The sequence below is a fragment of the Ovis canadensis genome, chromosome 1 (assembly GCF_042477335.2).
Source record: "Ovis canadensis isolate MfBH-ARS-UI-01 breed Bighorn chromosome 1, ARS-UI_OviCan_v2, whole genome shotgun sequence".
NCBI lineage: Eukaryota > Metazoa > Chordata > Mammalia > Artiodactyla > Bovidae > Ovis > Ovis canadensis.
In genome coordinates this window covers 28,668,217-28,686,725 of record NC_091245.1, presented here as the reverse complement: position 1 = coordinate 28,686,725, position 18,509 = coordinate 28,668,217, and the positions used below count along the sequence as shown (strand labels likewise).

The 18,509-nt window shown below is 42.5% G+C and overlaps 1 pseudogene; it reads left to right on the top strand.

The window, feature by feature from the left end:
* The first annotated feature begins 16,659 nt into the window (after window positions 1-16,659).
* Window positions 16,660-17,652, top strand: LOC138429097 (solute carrier family 25 member 3 pseudogene; annotated as a pseudogene).
* The last annotated feature ends 857 nt before the right edge of the window (window positions 17,653-18,509 follow it).

Genomic DNA, 18,509 nt, shown 5'->3' with positions numbered 1-18,509 from the left:
ACTGACTTTGTCATTTGAAGATGTTACTTAAAAATCATAGTTTCAATACTACTGTCAAAAAATCTGGGCACAAACTGCATTCTTTCATGATACTGCAAATTATAAGGTCATTTTCTGCATTATCAAATTTAAATTTTTACATCAGGTGACATCAGCTGATAAGGCCTAAACATGAAAACTACTCTCGTTTACATTTCATGCTTGACCACTCAGGATCTCTTCATTTTCCTATTAATGGTTTAAAGGAAAATCCTACTCAAAGACAACCATTTGAATTCATTTATTTTAGCCTTTTTAATGGCAAAATGCTTCCATTTTTACTCGTAACTTTGGGGCAAAGTATACTCAAGGTGATGTGAATTTGCATACTGCTTTGAGAATGTTAATAACCATAAATCTTTTAAATCCATAGTCATCTTATAAGATGCAGAAACTCTAGGGTTTATGCAGTAAACAAATAAGAGAAAAAGATTAGTTTATTTCTCTCTTCCCCTCAAAGTCTCAATTTGTGTAGGTAAATTCCAACAGAGCCTTATTTATTTCATGCTTGGAAATTCAGGCAAATTGATAGGTTTGTTTTATTTGGATTGATGACTGATTACTTCTTAGGCTGCTGAATATATACATATATGTGTGTCAAATTTATTTAAATTGTTATTTTAAAAGATAGTAAGATGTAAAACTGAAAAGCTGGAAGTCAAAGAAGGATGAGAGCAGTAAATACAGAGTAGACCCCTTCCTTCCCTACACTGAAACATTTGGATGTTTATGTTTAAGAAGGTCTGCATCATCATAAGCGGAAGTTTATAAAAAAGTTAAAGTGCTGAGGAATCACCAGTTTGACTAACCACAAAGGGGCTGGTAGATAGTCATATCTAGTCCCAGCTTTAGATACGGCTGCTTCTTCCACAAAGTCCTGAATTTCCTACCTTCTATAATGGCTCTTCTCTTCAGTTAACATGATTGTAATTGATACTGTTTATTTTAAAGAGTCTTGTATTATGCTGTGCATGGGGGTATCACTTGTAATCATTAAATATTGTGTGCACTGTAATGTTTCCTCACTGGTAGCATGCAAGAGTAAGGAAGGGCTTTTTTGCCTATAGCATCTTCCCCGCAGTAGCTATAACACAGATATCTGCTGCCTTCTTCAGGCTGTCTCTCATGAGCAATGAGAATGTGACTGAAGATTTTGTAGGTGGTAGAGGGGAGGATTTACATGACATATCCTATAGCAGATGCTTTAAAATCCTGTGTTAGTGTTTCTCTTCTCTCAAGATCCTCCTCTGCTGTGCCACACACACTGGAGAGGAACTGATCTGGTCCCCCTCCACCTTGCCCACCCTCCCCATCCTCATCTCACTGCCCAGGCTCTCTAGCTTTTCTCTTCTTGATTTTTGAGAGTTCTGTAATGGCTGTGACTATCTTACTTCCCTTTATATCTAGCACAATATAGACATTCAGTAAATATTTGTTGAATGTACAAATGAATCTTGCCTCCCTCTCCTGCCAATATCAAAAGCATCTCATTTCTCACTGACACAGTAAATTAACTTGGATCCAGCAACTTTCTCCAATATCATACAAAACAGAAAGCCCAGAGTGAATAAGATCCAACAGAGACGGTTGGATGGCATCATCAACTGAATGGACATGAGTGTGAGCAAACTCTGGGAGATAGTGAAGGACAGGGAAGTGTGGCGTGCTACAGTCCATGGGGTCCCAAAGAGTCAGACAAGACTGAGTGACTGAACAACAAGAAGAGTAAATAGGACCACTCTCCCAACAAGCGGAATTTGAGGATCAACTTTGCTTCCTCGAGATTACCTCTTACCCCCAATGGTATAATAACGGTAGTAATGCCAACTAGCACTTACTAAGTGTTTGTATGTGCCAGTAATTATAAACTCCTCTGCTGCTGCTGCTGCTGCTGCATCACTTCAGTCGTGGCTGACTCTATGTGACCCCATAGATGGCAGCCCACTAGGCCTCTGTCCCTTGGATTCTCCAGGCAAGAACACTGGAGTGGGTTGCCATTTCCTTCTCCAATGCATGAAAGTGAAAAGTGAAAGTGAAGTTGCTCAGTTGTGTCCGACTCTTTGCGACCCCATAGGCTGCAGCCTACCAGGCTCCTCCGTCCATGGGATTTTCCAGGCAAGAGTGCTGGACTGGGTTGCCATTTCCTTCTCCGATAAACTCCTCTATGTGTGTTAATTCATATAATCCTCAAATCAACCCTCTAAGGTAGGTATTATTATTCCCCCCACCTCCACCGCACATTTTACACATGATGAAACCAGTACCTAGAGAAGTTAGGCAACTTGCCCAAGGCTTTCTGCCATTGAGTGGCAGAGCCATGATTCAGAGCCAGTAAATCTATCCTCAGAGTCTATGTTCTTAACCATATATCTACTAACTCAGTATTTCTTCTAAGCAAATGCAGTGCTGTCCCCAAGAAAGCATTGGTGATTAATAGAAATGCTTGTCTTGTTACATATCCTATTACAGTTGGGGCAAAGGAGGGTAAATAAAGGTGGTAGCAACCTGGGGAAATTTCCTAGGATGCCCTGCTAATTTGCTTTTCTCTGCCCATAGCCAGTATTCATTCAGTGTCAACTATGTGCTAAGCATAAGGGACACAGAAGTAAATAAAAACACAGGATCCTTACTTTTAGGCATACATTCTAGCTGACAAATAGACAGTAAACAAACAATTCCAGAAGAAAGCTGAGGAGTGGTGGGTAGGATGTTATGAGTCCTAATGTGGATCAAGAAATCAAGGGAGACTTCCTTGAGGGGCTGATTCCTGAAGTAGTCCTAAAGGATGTGTAGGAATTAGCCAGGTGCAGGAGAGGTGTATCCCAAACAGAATATCATGTTTAAGGCTGAAGCATGGCTGTAGGACAGTGAGGCCAGGAGACTGGAAAGGTTAAGCAGTAGCCATGTGAAGGGGGTCCTTTAAAGTAAACTGTAGTAGCCACTATTGAAATGGAGCATGACTCTGCAGGGCCCTCCTGGGTACAGAAGCCCTCTGTTTCTCCCTTTTCTTTTAAAGAAAAAAATCTTTAGCCTCCTAGGCCTTCACTGTGTTCCGAAGAACAGATTCAATCAGTTATTAATTAGGAAAGGGAGGGAATGCAGAAACAAAGGAAAAGCAAGCAGTCAAGAAATGATAGTTCAGCAATAAAAGAGTATTAGTTCTTCCTCAAGGGATACACACACACACACACACACACACACACACACACACACACACACACATATATATATAAAACAATCTGACGCGTATCTTTGAGTTGTTCTGTAGGAACTGAAACAGACCCTCACCCAGGTAGAAGATGGCAACCTCATGCTGAGCAGGAGCACTAGATCCAGACTGGTTGGAACCAGAAAGTTAATAAATAAGATTCTGAAACACCACCCTGTCACCTCACCACCAACCAATGAGAGGAAAGCCATCCCCCTGCAACCATCACTTCAAACGTTTCCTTTAAAAGCCCTTCCCTGAAAGCTGTTGGGAGATCAGGTATTTTGACCATGAGCTGCCTATACTCCTTGCTTGGGGCCCTACAAATAAACACTATTTTCCTTGACTAGTAAACTGTCTTTGCTGTGCAGCAGGCAAGCAGACCAAGGTCGGTTATTTATGTGAAGCAACGTTAGTGCTCCTAGTAGTAATAATTCTTCACCTGTCGTGGGTTCTGGGGAGGAGAAATACATACATCATATGCTTTTTAATTAAGTTTCCAGCGTTCTTAGCAATATTAAATGTCTAAAGGACTCTACTGATCAAGTAGCATGTAAATAATCCACCGTAAGCCCTCTGATTGGAATCTTATGAGAATCTGATGGACTATGTATCACAGTAATGGTGTTACCGTAGTATATAACAACACCCTTCTTTCTTTCCTAGTTTACACAGCAGTTTGCTGGTAATTTAACCTAACAAGCTAATATGAAAATATTCCTTTGAGAATAATATCAAGGCATTTGAAGATTCAAAATGCAAACTAGAATTTTATTAGACTCTTCTAGCTAACATATTCCCTTCATGGATCACAGCCTTGTCGTGGCAAAGGGGCTTGCATAACTCAGTGAAGCTATGAGCCACATCATGCAGGACCACCAAGACAGATGAGTCATAGTGAAGTGTTCCACAAAACGTGGTCCACCGGAAGAGGAAATGGCAACCGACATTAGTAATCTTGCCTGGAGAACCCCATAAATGGTAATATTGTGTGAAATGCCAGGCTGTAAGAATCACAAGCTGGAATCAAGAGTGCCAGGAGACATGCAGATATGCAGATGATACCACTCTAATGGCAGAAAGCAAAAGAGGAACTAAAAAGCCTCTTGATGAAGATGAAAAAGGAGAGTGAAAGAGCTGGCTTGAAACTCAGCATTTAAAAAGCTAAGATCATGGCATCCGGCCCTATCACTTCATCACGGCAAATTGAAGGGGAAAAAAGTGGAAGCAGTGGCAGATTTTATTTTCTTGGGCTCCAAAACCACTGAGGATGGTGACTTCAGCCATGAAATTAAAAGATGCTTGTTCCTTGGGAAGAGAGCTATGACAAACCTAGAGAGCACATTAAAAAGCAGAGACATTGCTTTGCCGACAAAGGTCCATATAGTCAAAGCTATGGTTTTTCCAGTAAGTCATGCACTGATGTGAGAGTTGGACCATAAAGAAGACTGAGCATCGAAGAATTAATGCTTTCAAACTGTGGTACTGGAGAAGACTCTTTAGGGTCCCTTGGACTGCAAGGAGCAAACTATTCAATCCTAAAGGAAATCAACCCTTAATAGTCATTGGAAAGACTGTTGCTGGAGCTGAAGCTCCAATACTTTGGCCACCTGATGCAAAGAGCTGACTCATTGGAAAAGATCCTGATGCTGGGAAAGATTAAAAGCAAAAGGAGAAAGGGGCAGCAGGGGATAAGATGGTTAGATAGTATCACTGACTCAATGGACATGAATCTGAGCAAATTCTGGGAGATAGTGGAGGACAGAGGAGCCTGGTGTGCTCAGTTCGTGAGGTCGCAGAGTCGGGCATGACTTAGTGACTGAACAACAACAGAAGCTAACATATTCTATTAGTCAGATAAATACTTCTAATTCTAAAGCATGAGTGTTTTGATCCTATGAGAATGGCCCTAAAGGACAGGAGTACATTCAAATTAGTGAAGGTAATGCAGCCCGAGTGAGGAAGGGATGTTATGAAACTGGTGTGCACCCCATGACAGTGGCAAAACAGCTTGACTTTGAGCTGCTGTTGAAAACCTAGTCTTCAGAAGCAGAGGTTGGACCGAGCAGACAAATCTTTCAGAGCTGTCCGATATAAATATAATGTGAGATATACATGTAATTTTCTGGTAGCTACATTTTAAAATGTTTAAAAAACACACACATTAAAAAATAACATTAACTCAATACATCAAAAAAATCATTATTTCAATACATAGTCTACAAAAATTATCAAGATATTTATATTCTCTTTTTCATGCAAAGGTTGAATCTTCTAGTTGGAGGTGGCCTTGGGTAAGTCAGATATACTACTTTCTCCTCATTCTCCATTGCCTCACCCCCTTTCCTCTTCCTTGACATCACATTATGCATGCTTACCATCGGCCAGACACTGGACACTATGCTGGATATTCATTATCTCATTAATCCTGCAAGAATCAGAGATCTTACTTGATAGTTAGAGTAAATGAAATAACTAAGTGATGTTAGTATAGTGCAGTGATTAAGATATGGACTTGGAGGCCATTCATACATGTTTCGGAGAAGGCAGTGGCACCCCACTCCAGTACTCTTGCCTGGTAAATCCCATGGATGGAGGAGCCTGGTGGGCTGCAGTCCATGGGGTTGCTAAGAGCTGGACACGACGGAGTGACTTCACTTTCACTTTTCACTTTCATGCATTGGAGAAGGAAATGGCAACCCACTCCAGTGTTCTTGCCTGGAGAATCCCAGGGATGGGGGAGCCTGGTGGGCTGCCGTCTATGGGGTCGCACAGAGTCGGACACGACTGAAGCGACAGCAGCAGCAGCAGCGGCATACATGTTTCTGACACTTCCTGTATGTATACCTTGGGTAAGAAATTTCTTAATTTCTCTAAGCTTCAGTTTGTCATTTGTCAAATGAAGAAAATAAAAGTACCTCCCTTAAAAATGTTGTTGTGTGGTTTAAATGAGACCACACTTTGCATTGCCTGCAAAGTTTCAGGTATTCGTTAAATCTTTTTTTCTTGGTCCTTTTCATTCCTTTTTTTTTTTAAATGCTTTTAAAGATGTAAATTATTTTTTAAACTTATTTTTAAATGGAGGATAATTGCTTTACAATGTTTTGTTGGTTTCTCCCTTATAACAATGTGAATCAGCCGTGAAAGTGAAAGTGAAGTCGCTCAGTCGTGTCCGACTCTTCGAGACCCCATGGACTGTAGCCTACCAGGCTCCTCTGTCCATGGGATTTTCCAGGCAATAGTACTGGAGTGGATTGCCATTTCCTTCTCCAGGGGATCAGCCATAAGTATACATAAATCCCCTTCCTTGTGAGCCTCCCTCCCACCCCTCCCCCATCCCACCCCTCTAGGTCATCACAGAGCACGAGGCTGAGCTCCCTATATTATACATCAGCTTCCCACTAGCTCTCTGTTTTACACAGGGTAATGTATATATTTTAATGCTACTCTCTCAATTCATCCCATCCTCTCCTTCCCCCACTGTGTCCACAAGTTCATTCTCCACATCTGTGTCTCTGCTTCTATACTGCAAATAGGTTCATCAATACCATTTTTCTAGATTCCATATATGTGAGTTTTTATTTGATATTTTTTCTTTCTGACTTACTTCATCATTAAATCTTAATATCACTAAATGGGAAAAACATGGGACACTTTGGAATTTACAGCGATTACACAAATATTATTACTACTGCTACTACTGCTGAGGTGCCAAGAAGTTAAAAGACAGCCAAGGTAACACAGCTAATAGGTAGTGATCAGGTTCTCAACCCAATTTGCCTATCTCTGGAGCAGTATTTCTTGCCATCTGTTCACAGTTATAATATGGGCTAAATTTGTACTGATGCTGTACATAAAATGAAAAGGTCCTTTGGAAGATAAATTCCTGATATTTGCTAGCCATTCTCACAGAAATAGAATACAGGGGGAAATTCTGGGTGTGTTTTTGTTTTTTGGATAAACAGGAATTACTGTTCTAAGAAACTAGACAGGGAACATACATAAAGGAAGATTAAGTCTTTCTTTGCTTTGTTCTTCTTTTCTCTTTTTAAAAATTGAAGTATAGTTGATTTACAATGTCATATTAGTGTGTCCTTTGTTTCTTTTTACTCTGATTTTACTAGGAAACCATGCATCTGTTGGCATTAATTCATGCATTTTGTGTTAAACCAAATTTGCATTTTAACAAAGGACAGAGATATTAAAACTACTAGCCCCTTTAAATGCTGTATTTATAGGGACATGTCATCTTTTAAGACAAAAGATTTCCCAAAATTCATGGAAATTTGATAGGACTATCAAAACTACATGTAATCAGTTATATATACCATGAAAATTTCTCTGCATGTAAAAATACTTTTCCCCATCAAATTAGCAAGTAAAAACAAAACAAATATTAGTACTATTGGGTCTAACTCAGCTACCAATGCCCCTGTGAGCATGCCCTCTTTGCTCAGATGTTGTACTTCTCACCTGCTCCATAGAATTGTTTGTTGTGGTCTTTATCTACACAACCTCTTCAACTGCTGTTTGACTTCGTCTCTTTTCTCTTGTTCCTTTGTCTTCCATTGCTGCTGCTTTGTGCCTCATCTGTTTAAGCGTCCTAGGAGATATGAATCAGCCGGGGACCCAGGGTTAGGAGGAACAGCCCTGTCCAGCACAGTACTAGTCCAGGGCCATGACTGGCCTCCAGTGTGTGCCCCAGCTGGAACAACTTTCCCAAAGAAAAGCTCACTCAATTCTACTTCAATCTTGCAATACCTATATGAGTCCTAGTTACTTATTGTTCTACTTTCTGAAGAAAAACTGAGGACTGGGACTAGATGTCTAGATATGTCAGTTCTAGTTTGTGCTTTGCACAAACCAAAAACAAGAAAAGGATGAAGATTTGTTATGAACAATTTTCATCCAAACATATAGGGATTATTACCTCCTACAACACTTTCTTTAAACATGGTTAGACTTACTTGGTTTAATGAGTTTGGAGATTATTGCTTTTCCCCCTTTAACTCACCAGATAAATCAGAAATATTTATTTTAAGAGACAGTTTAAAGAACTTCGTAATTCCCAATCTGTCGGAGTTTTACAAATAAATCTCAGTTAAATGCCTGTCATTGTTTCCAATCTGGTCAAGCAAAAAAGGGGGAAAAGTACACAATTCATCAGAATAATTAGTTGATTGGGGTTAAATAATTGTGTAAGAATAAACATTTGACCCCCTGGCATGTCACAAACCTCCTGGAGTGAAAAGGATTATAAATTAAATGTACAAGATTTAAAATGGTCCAGATACACTCTGAACATTATTGCAGGCATGTGGGACACATTTAGATAAGTTAAAACCAAGTGTGGATTCAGAGCTTGGCCGTCTTTGATCAATGGTTTACTAAAACTTCCTTGCTTTGGTATGAGGATGGAGGGATGCAGAGAAGCGGGTAGAAAGAGAGGAATAGTGGCAACAGTGCCCCCTACTGTCCAATGGTCAACCCCTTCCTTTAATCAGGGATTTTGAGAGACATGGTACCCCAGGGGATAATGAAACCTTAAGTATATGGAAGTCAGGAAGGAAAGACCTAACATTCATTGAGGGCCTATAACATTGCAAGCGCTGTGTTATCATTTAATTTAATAAGAATATGAAGTTCATTACACATTCAGAAAAGAAGAGAATGAAGTTTATAGATACAGAAACTAAGGTTCAAGAAAGATAACTTTTACAAGATTCATAGCTGGAAGTAGAATGAGCCAGGATTTGGGCCCAGGGCTGCCTGGCTCCAAGGCCAATGATTCTTATACTGGAGCACACTGGCAGTGGCTGGAAGCCACAGGCACAACTTAGACTGCTCTAAGTACACTGACCAGCTGTCCTGATTTGCCTGGGACTGAGAGGGTTTTGGGGACACTGGGCTTTGAGTGCTGCAACCAGGAAAGTCTGGGACAAACTGGGGTGAATTGGTAGCCTTAGCTAGAGTTCAACTGAATAAGGCCCTAGGCTGGAAGAATCAATTTGGAAGAGGAGAAAGGCTGCCCAGTTTTCTGTTCCTCTCTGTGGCCCAACCTGCTGAGCCACAGGAGAGCAGTCTCTGTCCTACTTGTCTTATGGCCTCACACATCCTGGGGCATTGTCAAAGGAGTTCACATTTCTGCCACTCAGGATTTCTTCAGTTCCTGTCCTAAACCATCTAAGTCAGTTGGAATTCATTATAGTTAAATGAATAAATCATCCACTCAAGTGGAGGGGAAAGAGCAGAGTCCATGACCTCACAGAAACATGGATTCTGAGAGGATCAAGGAGAGCCAGAAAACCAAGGGGGAGTAACAGAATTGACATTCAAGGGATGCTCATTAATTCACAGGGCGCTGGGCTAGTTGTTTTGTGTGCATTATCTCTTATAATAATTCTAAAAGGTTATAATTAGTCCTAATTATAGGTGTTTAAAATAAATAAAGAAGTGGAGCTCAGAAAAGGGCTAAATAACTTGTCTAAGTTCAGATATCTAGAAAAAAAGTTTAACTCAGAATTTATTTCTGCCCAAAGCATGTGACTTTCCCCCCTTATACATGTCTTACGCATAGTAGTGCTTAATAAAGGACTTCCCTGGTGGCTCAGACGGTAAAGCATCTGCCTACAATGCGGGAGACCTGGGTTCAATCCCTGGGTTGGGAAGATCTGCTGGAGAAGGAAACGGCAATCCACTCCAGTACTATTGCCTGGAAAATCCCATGGACAGAGAAGCCTGGAAGGGGTTGCAGAGTCCCCGCATGTCCATGGGGTTGCAACGAGTCGGATACAACTGAGCGATTTCACTTACTTATTTCAGTTCAGTTCAGTTCAGTCACTCAGTCGTGTCCAACTCTTTGCGACCCCATGAATCGCAGCACGCCAGGCCTCCCTATCCATCACCAACTCCCAGAGTTCACTCAGACTCACGTCCATCGAGTCAGCGATGCCATCCAGCCATCTCATCCTCTGTCGTCCCCTTCTCCTCCTGCCCCCAATCCCTCCCAGCATCAGAGTCTTTTTCAATGAGTCAACCCTTCACATGAGGTGGCCAAAGTACTGGAATTTCAGCTTTAGCATCATTCCTTCCAAAGAAATCCCAGGGCTGATCTCCTTCAGAATGGACTGGCTGGATCTCCTTGCAGTCCAAGGGACTCTCAAGAGTCTTCTCCAACACCACAGTTGAAAAGCATCAGTTCTTCGGCACTCAGCCTTCCTCACAGTCCAACTCTCACATCCATACATGACCACTGGAAAAACCATAGTCTTGACTAGACGGACCTTAGTCGGCAAAGTAATGTCTCTGCTTTTGAATATGCTATCTAGGTTGGTCATAACTTTCCTTCCAAGGAGTAAGCGTCTTTTAATTTCATGGCTGCAGTCACCATCTGCAGTGATTTTGGAGCCCCCAAAAATAAAGTCTGACACTGTTTCCACTGTTTCCCCATCTATTTCCCATGAAGTGATGGAACCGGATGCCATGATCTTCGTTTTCTGAATGTTGAGCTTGAAGCCAACTTTTTCACTCTCCTCTTTCACTTTCATCAAGAAGCTTTTTAGTTCCTCTTCACTTTCTGCCATAAGGGTGGTGTCATCTGCATATCCGAGGTTATTGATATTTCTCCTGGCAATCCTGATTCCAGCTTGTGCTTCTTCCAGTCCAGCGTTTCTCATGATGGACTCTGCATATAAGTTAAACAAGCAGGGTGACAATATACAGCCTTGACGTACTCCTTTTCCTATCTGGAACCAGTCTGTTGTTCCATGTCCAGTTTTAACTGTTGCTTCCTGACCTGCATATAGGTTTCTCAAGAGGCAGGTCAGGTGGTCTGGTATTCCCATCTCTTTCAGAATTTTCCACAGTTTATTGTGACCCACACAGTCAAGGGCTTTGGCAAAGTCAGTAAAGCAGAAGGACTTCATTCAATTGCTTTTCCCATTCAGTTTCTAAGAACTTAAATTTGTTAATTTCAGTGTCCTTCATGTGCTTTTTTAAAAAAATGACATACCCAAAACTATATTCTCTAAATGTTTATGATGGATATAGAGATTCATGATGGGAGATGAAGTTACCTGCTTAAGTTCACCATATGTGTTAAAGCTAAGAAAATGATTCAAGCAGCTACTCCAGTTCACTCTCACTGATAATCGAGTTGGCCAACACCCACGGAGACTGGATAGGACACTGAACCATGACCTGATACCTAAACAAGGGAAGCAGTGTTCTTACAGTCTTGTCTGAAGTATTTCCTATAGTTTTTAAAAATGGCAATTCATCAGTCCAGATTAAATACAAATGAATATCTGGCAAACTACTTAAAACAGTAATTACTAGAAAAACACAAAGAAGGTGGGTTAATAAAGGAAAGTTTTCTGGCATACATACTTTGCCCCTGATTCTGAAAAATGACATGAAGTGAAAGAGGAAAGTGGAAAGACATACATAAAGACATGGACACAGGGGTAAGGACATCATGCTCAGATATATATTTGTGTAACTGGAGTAGAGAAACCATCAATGGACCAAAGTATTTATGGCCAAAAATCAAATACCCTAATGCAAGTTAAAATATCATGAGAAATGTCATGAGTGAGCAAATATGATGTAGAATTCAAAGGATGTTTGCCACATACCTGAACAGAGTTCTGTAGCAAAGAGAAATAAATAAGCTGTCGACTTCTGAGTAGACTACAGTGTCTGCCCTGGTGACTCAGATGGTAAAGAATCTGCCTGCAATGCAGAAAACGGGTTCAATCCCTGGGTTGGGAAGATCCCCTGGAGAAGGGAACGGCTCCACTCCAATATTCTTGCCTGGAGAATTCCATGGGCAAAGGAGCCTGGCATGCTACAGTCCACGGGGTCGCAAAGAGTTGGAAATGACTGAGCAACTTTCACTTTCACTTTCTTCACACTGTCTGCCACTGACACCTGTAAAATAGGAAGAATATCTTGTACCGTCATTGTAAGGATTAGAGATATTTAAATCACTTGGCAAAGAGCTGGTATTCAAGAAGTGTTTCCTGTTTTATCTGGGCACTCTGCGACTCTGTTTTAGAGCTTATGAAAATTCTGTTTGGGGACAATGTGGGTCATTGCTCTGCTTTGGTATATTAATTCAAAATGTGCCCTGACACGTAACAGAACCTATGTAAAAATCTACATAGGTTCTATTCAATTTGCATTCATTCAATCTGGATGAATGAATACATTTTAACTTTTTTAAAGTATAACAAATAAGAGAACATAAAAGTCTAAACCTGGCCCTGTGGAAAGACCTACTGTTCAACTCAAGTTAGCAGGGAGAACACAGCAAAAGTGTAATAATGATTTCAAGACAGAAATGTTGGCTTGGATTACAAAAGTACCAAGGAGATCAACTTCATAGTGGTTGTATGCTCTATAATGTCAAAATATTTTTACAGTCTACTTCCAGTTGTTTCTGACTTTATGGCTTAGTTATTGAACTGAGAATTGTCTAAGAAAATTCTGGCCCTGAGGATTTCTAGATTGATTTCTTCAACTTGTACATTTTCTTTCACAGTATTTTAATGGTAAAGAAAAAGCATCTCATACAAATGAGATAAATTGATTTAACCTCAGCTTTCATAAAATAACTGGTGACCTGTGTTGCTGCTGCTGCTGCTGCTGCTAAGATGCTTCAGTCGTGTCCGACTCTGTGCGACCCCATAGACGGCAGCCCACCAGGCTCCCCCGTCCCTGGGATTCTCCAGGCAACAACACTGGAGTGGATTGCCATTTCCTTCTCCAATGCAGGAAAGTGAAAAGTGAAGCTCAGTCGTGTCCGACTCTTTGCGACCCCATGGACTGCAGCCTACCAGGCTCCTCAGTCCATGGGATTTTCCAGGCAAGATTATTGGAGTGGGGTGCCATTGCCTTCTCCGGGTGACCTGTGTTACATGTTAGCAAAACACACATGTTGTACCTTTAGGAAATGGAGGCCTAATTAAATGGTAGCTGCTATTATTACTCTGGTCCTCTTTACCCCTTGTTTTCTCTAAACTTCGTTATAGAGTCCAGCATTTCCCAAAATTGGCTCCATGGTAGACTACGTCTGTGCAATGTAAATAGGAGTAATATAAAAAAGGGGTTCTAAGATCCAGTAAGGTTAAAGAACACTAAGTTAATGAAGCACAGTTCATACTATGGAACTTCTCTTTAATAAGGAAATCTCCAGGAAGAGGCTCTAGTGTTCCTTAACCTTTCATTCATTACTGGCCTTTCTTCCCCATGATCCTTTTTAGACTGTTTTCCTCTAATGGCTTTTTTCTATCTCCCTGATCCTCCCTGAGCTCCTCTCCCAACCTGGAAATTAAATAACGAGGAATATAATTTTGTTGTGTAGAGTTGAGTTTTGGAAGGTCACAAACCACTGTACTAAGATTTTTTGGCCTCTGAGATCCAATTTTCACCTCCTGGGGGATGATATTACCTCAGTTGAGAATGAATACTCTAGTATGAAATGTCCCTCAAACTTGTTGGACCACTGACCTTTTTCAAGTGGACCAATATTCCCAGGGACATAATTTAGGAAGCCCTGATTTCATCATCATGGGATATTTTAATGCTTCATTGTTCTCTATGATTTGAGGAGAGACTCCTCTCTGAAATTCCTGGTGTTAAAAGATACATTAAGGCATGTTAAATATTTTAAGAGTTTATTTGAGCAAAAATGGATTCTAATCAGCATCATTTGGCAACACCAAACAGGAAGTAGTTAGAAGCGTTCCAATGACAGTAGAACAGTAGCTAGGGGAAAGAATTTTATAGAGATTCTGAAGCAAAGCCAGAAAATTATTTGATTGGTTATAACTTAAGCATTCCCTTTAATTGGTAAGTCAAAACCAATCACAAATAGCCTAGTTGGTTGGTTTCATTATACAAGTTGCCAAGGCATTAAAGCCGTCTCAGTCTAATGTGTGCATGCATGCTAAGTTGCTTCAGTCGCGTCTGACTCTTTGTGATCCTATGGACTGTAGCCTTCCAGGCTCCTCTGTCCATGGGATTCTCCAGGCAAGTAATCTGGAGTGGGTTGCCATTCCCTTCTCCAGGGGATCTTCCAGACCCAGGGACAGAACCCACATCTCTTATGTCTGTCTCCTGCATTGTCTGGTGGGGTTCTTTAGCGCCACCTGGGAAGCCCCACAGTCTAATAGCCTTGTTTAATTAACATTGGTATAAGATTACAATAAGAAATGGAGTTCAATAAGACTTCTTGATTGAGAAGTCTTGTATTTGTTTTTCCCTAGTTTGTGGTTAGAATTTTATACCAGGCAATTTTTTAAAATTATGGTATATAACATGTAACAAAGTCTGAGCCTGGTGGGTGACAGTCCATGGGGTCGTAAAGAGTCAGACATGACTTAGCAACTGAGCACATAACATGTAAAGTATATGATGAACATTAATTACCAGTATGCAACTTGATGAATTTCCAGAGTTCTATACACATTCATTCAGTTTAGGATATAAGTATTGAATTCTAATCAAAGAGCCTTAAAAAAATTCTTGACCTTCCATCATCCACATTTTGTGTTTTTCAAACTTTAGTAAAGTTTAATGAAGAATTCACCCAAGGGAGCTTATTAAAACTGCATAGTCCTTCCCTCAGATTCTCATTCAGAGGATCTAGGGTGTGATCAGGGATTTTAAATACAGCTCTCCAGGTGATTCTGATGCAGGTGGTCTATGGATCACACCTCTGAGAAATACTGGCCTCCTTGTAGTGTAAAAGTCAAAGTCCTGAACAGGTATTTAGGCTTTCCTTAATTTGACCCAATTCTATTTTTCAGACTGAACCCTTGCTGGTTTCTACCATGCCAAATTACTCACCTCTCCTCAATAGGTCATGCACTCCTGTTTCCCCTAACCTGGAATTACCTTTCATTCTTTACGTAACTGACTCCTACTCATCCTTCAAGACCTCTGAGAAGTCTTCTTAAATTCATCAGGCAGAATTAGTTGACCCTCATTGTTCATCCAGAACTTTATTCAAACTCCTGTTATAATACTTATCACACAATACTGATTTTTTAATCTCCTCATTTAGATGTCAGCAAGAATATTTCTTCCCTGGTGGCTCAGATGGCAAAGATCTGTCTGCAGTGCAAGAGGCCTAGTTTGATCCCTGGGTGGGGAAGATTCCCTGGAGAAGGGAATGGCTACCCACTCCAGTATTCTCGCCTGGAGAATTGAATGGACAGAGGAGCCTGGCAGGCTACAATCCATGGGGGTCACAAACAGTCAGATACGACTGTGTGACTAATACTTCACACTTGAAGAATATGCCTGACTCTTTGCTAAATCCCTAACCCTGCATAGGGCCCAGCACACAGTGAGTGAATGTATGAATACATGCTACTTTTTTACAAGTAGAATCATTTCGTTCTCATTTTCCAGGCCAATGAGACTACAAGCTCCCTTAAAAGGAAAGATGATTTTTTACTTTCCTAATCTCCAAAATCATGGCAGGGATTCAGTAGTCAACGAAACAACATTGAATGAATGAAAATAATCAGCATCTCTCTTTCAATCTAGGGAGAACCTCCATCCTTCCTAAGACCCCACAATAACTCTTGGAGGGAAAGGAGTGGAGTGTGGGTTTTGGGGAGATGTATCCTCCCAGTCTGCACTGTAAGAATGTTAGATAAGGCTGGAAGCTCAGGGACTGGTCCTCTAATGCCAGGTTCCTGGTTCTCTCTGTGCATTCCCTCCATAGAACATTCTGTGGCCATGGAGATGACCATTACCATAAGCGGGCTGTTTAAGTGAGGACTCCAGAAAGGCCTTTCAGGCAGGCAACTCTTCCTGAAAGAGTGCATGGCGACTCTTCACCCTGTCACTCATCTCCTCATCTACTTACTTGCCTATTCATGTGTTTACTCATGCTTGTACTTGTTGATTTATTTTTTTAGCATCTTTGTAGAAGACTAAGCTGCTGAGCTGGACAGAAGCCACTTGACACACTAGGCATGGAAGGCCTTACCACGGAAGGTGAGACCTAGGGACCACTGAGGAGGAAGCTGAGGAGGGTTGAGGGGCGGGGTTCCTGTCGTTACCAGAAGCCTATTTGCCCAAAAGCTTGAGGGCAGGCTGAAGGGCGGTCCTGGAGGTGAGGGGTGAGGCGATGCCCCTACTTAAAATTTCAAGAGCCAGTTGAGATCCAAAGGCAGCCAAGCCGGTAGCGGGTGTGCAGGCGTCGGTAGAGAGCGGTCGAAGATCTTTGGGCTCTGGCACGACCTGTCCCTCGCTCAGACCAGACCGTTGGGTTAGCAAGCTCACGTTGGTGGGTGGGGGAGGGGGGAGTTCAGCCGCATGCGCAGTGCCCTGGGGCCCCTGAGGGAGGAAAGAGCTCAGGCTGAGGGAAGCGTGTGCCTAGACCCAGCGCGGCCATGTGTGATGCTGGCGGTTACCGAGCCCTGCGGGGGAGAAGCACAGGCCAACTCAAGGGCAGGCCCTGGGCAGCAGCCTTGGAGGAGTCCAGCTACGAGTACGGCTCCACGAAGTACCTACTGCTTTGCGGCCTGGGCGGGATGCTGAGTTGCGGGCTGACGCACACGGCCATCGTGCCTCTGGACCTGGTCAAATGTCGCATGCAGGTGGACCCCAGCAAGTACAAGGGCATCCTGAGCGGCTTTGGCGTGACACTGCGGGACGACGGGCTGCGCGGCCTGGCCCGAGGCTGGGCCCCGACCTTTCTAGGCTACTCCATGCAGGGCCTCTTCAAGTTTGGCCTCTACGAGGTCTTCAAAATCCGCTACGCGGAGCTCCTGAGCCAGGAGAAGGCCTACGAATGGAGAACCGGGCTGTACCTGGCTGCCTCAGCCAGCGCCGAGTTCTTCGCCGACGTGGCCCTGGCCCCGATGGAAGCGGTGAAGGTTCGCATGCAGACGCAGCAGGGCTATGCCCGCACGCTCCGGGCCGCGGCCCCCAAGATGTACGGCGAGGAGGGCCTGTGGGCCTTCTACAAAGGCGTGGCGCCGCTCTGGATGCGCCAGATCCCCTACACCATGATGAAGTTCGCCTGCTTCGAGCGCACGGTCGAGGCACTCTACAAGTACGTGGTGCCCAAGCCGCAGAGCCATTGCACCAAAAGTGAGCAGCTGGCCGTGACCTTTGTGGCTGGCTACATCGCTGGCGTCTTCTGTGCCGTGGTGTCCCACCCTGCGGATTCTGTCGTGTCCGTTTTGAACAAGGAGAAAGGCAGCACGGCCTTCGACGTTCTCCGCAGACTGGGGTTCAAGGGCGTGTGGAAAGGCCTGTTCGCCCGGATCATCATGATTGGCACCCTGACTGCTCTGCAGTGGTTCATCTACGACTCGGTCAAGGTCTATTTCAAATTGCCTCGCCCTCCAGTCCCTCAAGCGCCCAAATCCCGAAAGTAGGCACGGATTGGAAGACTCCTGTGGCCACCGTTGGCCAGTATTTCGATTCCGTGGGGGGAATGTTCAAATATTAGTCTGTAGGATGTTAACGTTTGTGGAGAGGTGACAACGTGCAGACCTAGTTTTCTTTTAAGTGATCCATTCCTGCTTTTTGGCAATCCAAGAGAATTGCAACCGTTTCATTTGGGAGTTTGGACCATTGTCTTTGGGGAGTCAGCGTGGTTGCTTTAACTCCATAGCTTTTCAGCAATTATAAGGGGAAAAAATTCTTAACAGGAAGTAATGTTAGGTGATTTAGTGCCTCTAGGTTGTATCTCCTTTGATTCACCATTCAGTGGAGATTATCCAGGCATCACTACAAAAGAGCCTACTGATAAGGTTTCAAGGTCAGCCCAACTATATGGGACAGAGAACAAAGTAAAATTCTGCTACATGGTGCTCATCTCAATAGAAATCGTGCACCTATTGAATAGATGAAGGATTCGTTCCATATTTCTTGTTCATGTCCATTGCAGATAAAAATTATTGAAAGTTAAATCGTGACTTACATTTCCTGATAGCTTAGAATGCATTCACTCTTTTCAAAGAGCGTGACATGAGATCTGCATTTTCTCTTCCTGATGTTGCTGATTAGAACATAGCTCGCTCCAGGAAGTGCTACAATTGGATCAATGTGGAAAGCCAAGACAAGATGAAGGGCAGGCTCGGAATAAATATGTAAAGAAAAGTCTCTGTTCTCTAAAGATTTCTTTTGTACAGTTCAGCTTTCAGCAGCTTTACATCCAAAGAAGGTCATACCACCCTGACATTTAAACACATACACACATGAAACCTTGCAAATTCCAACAATTTTTGGT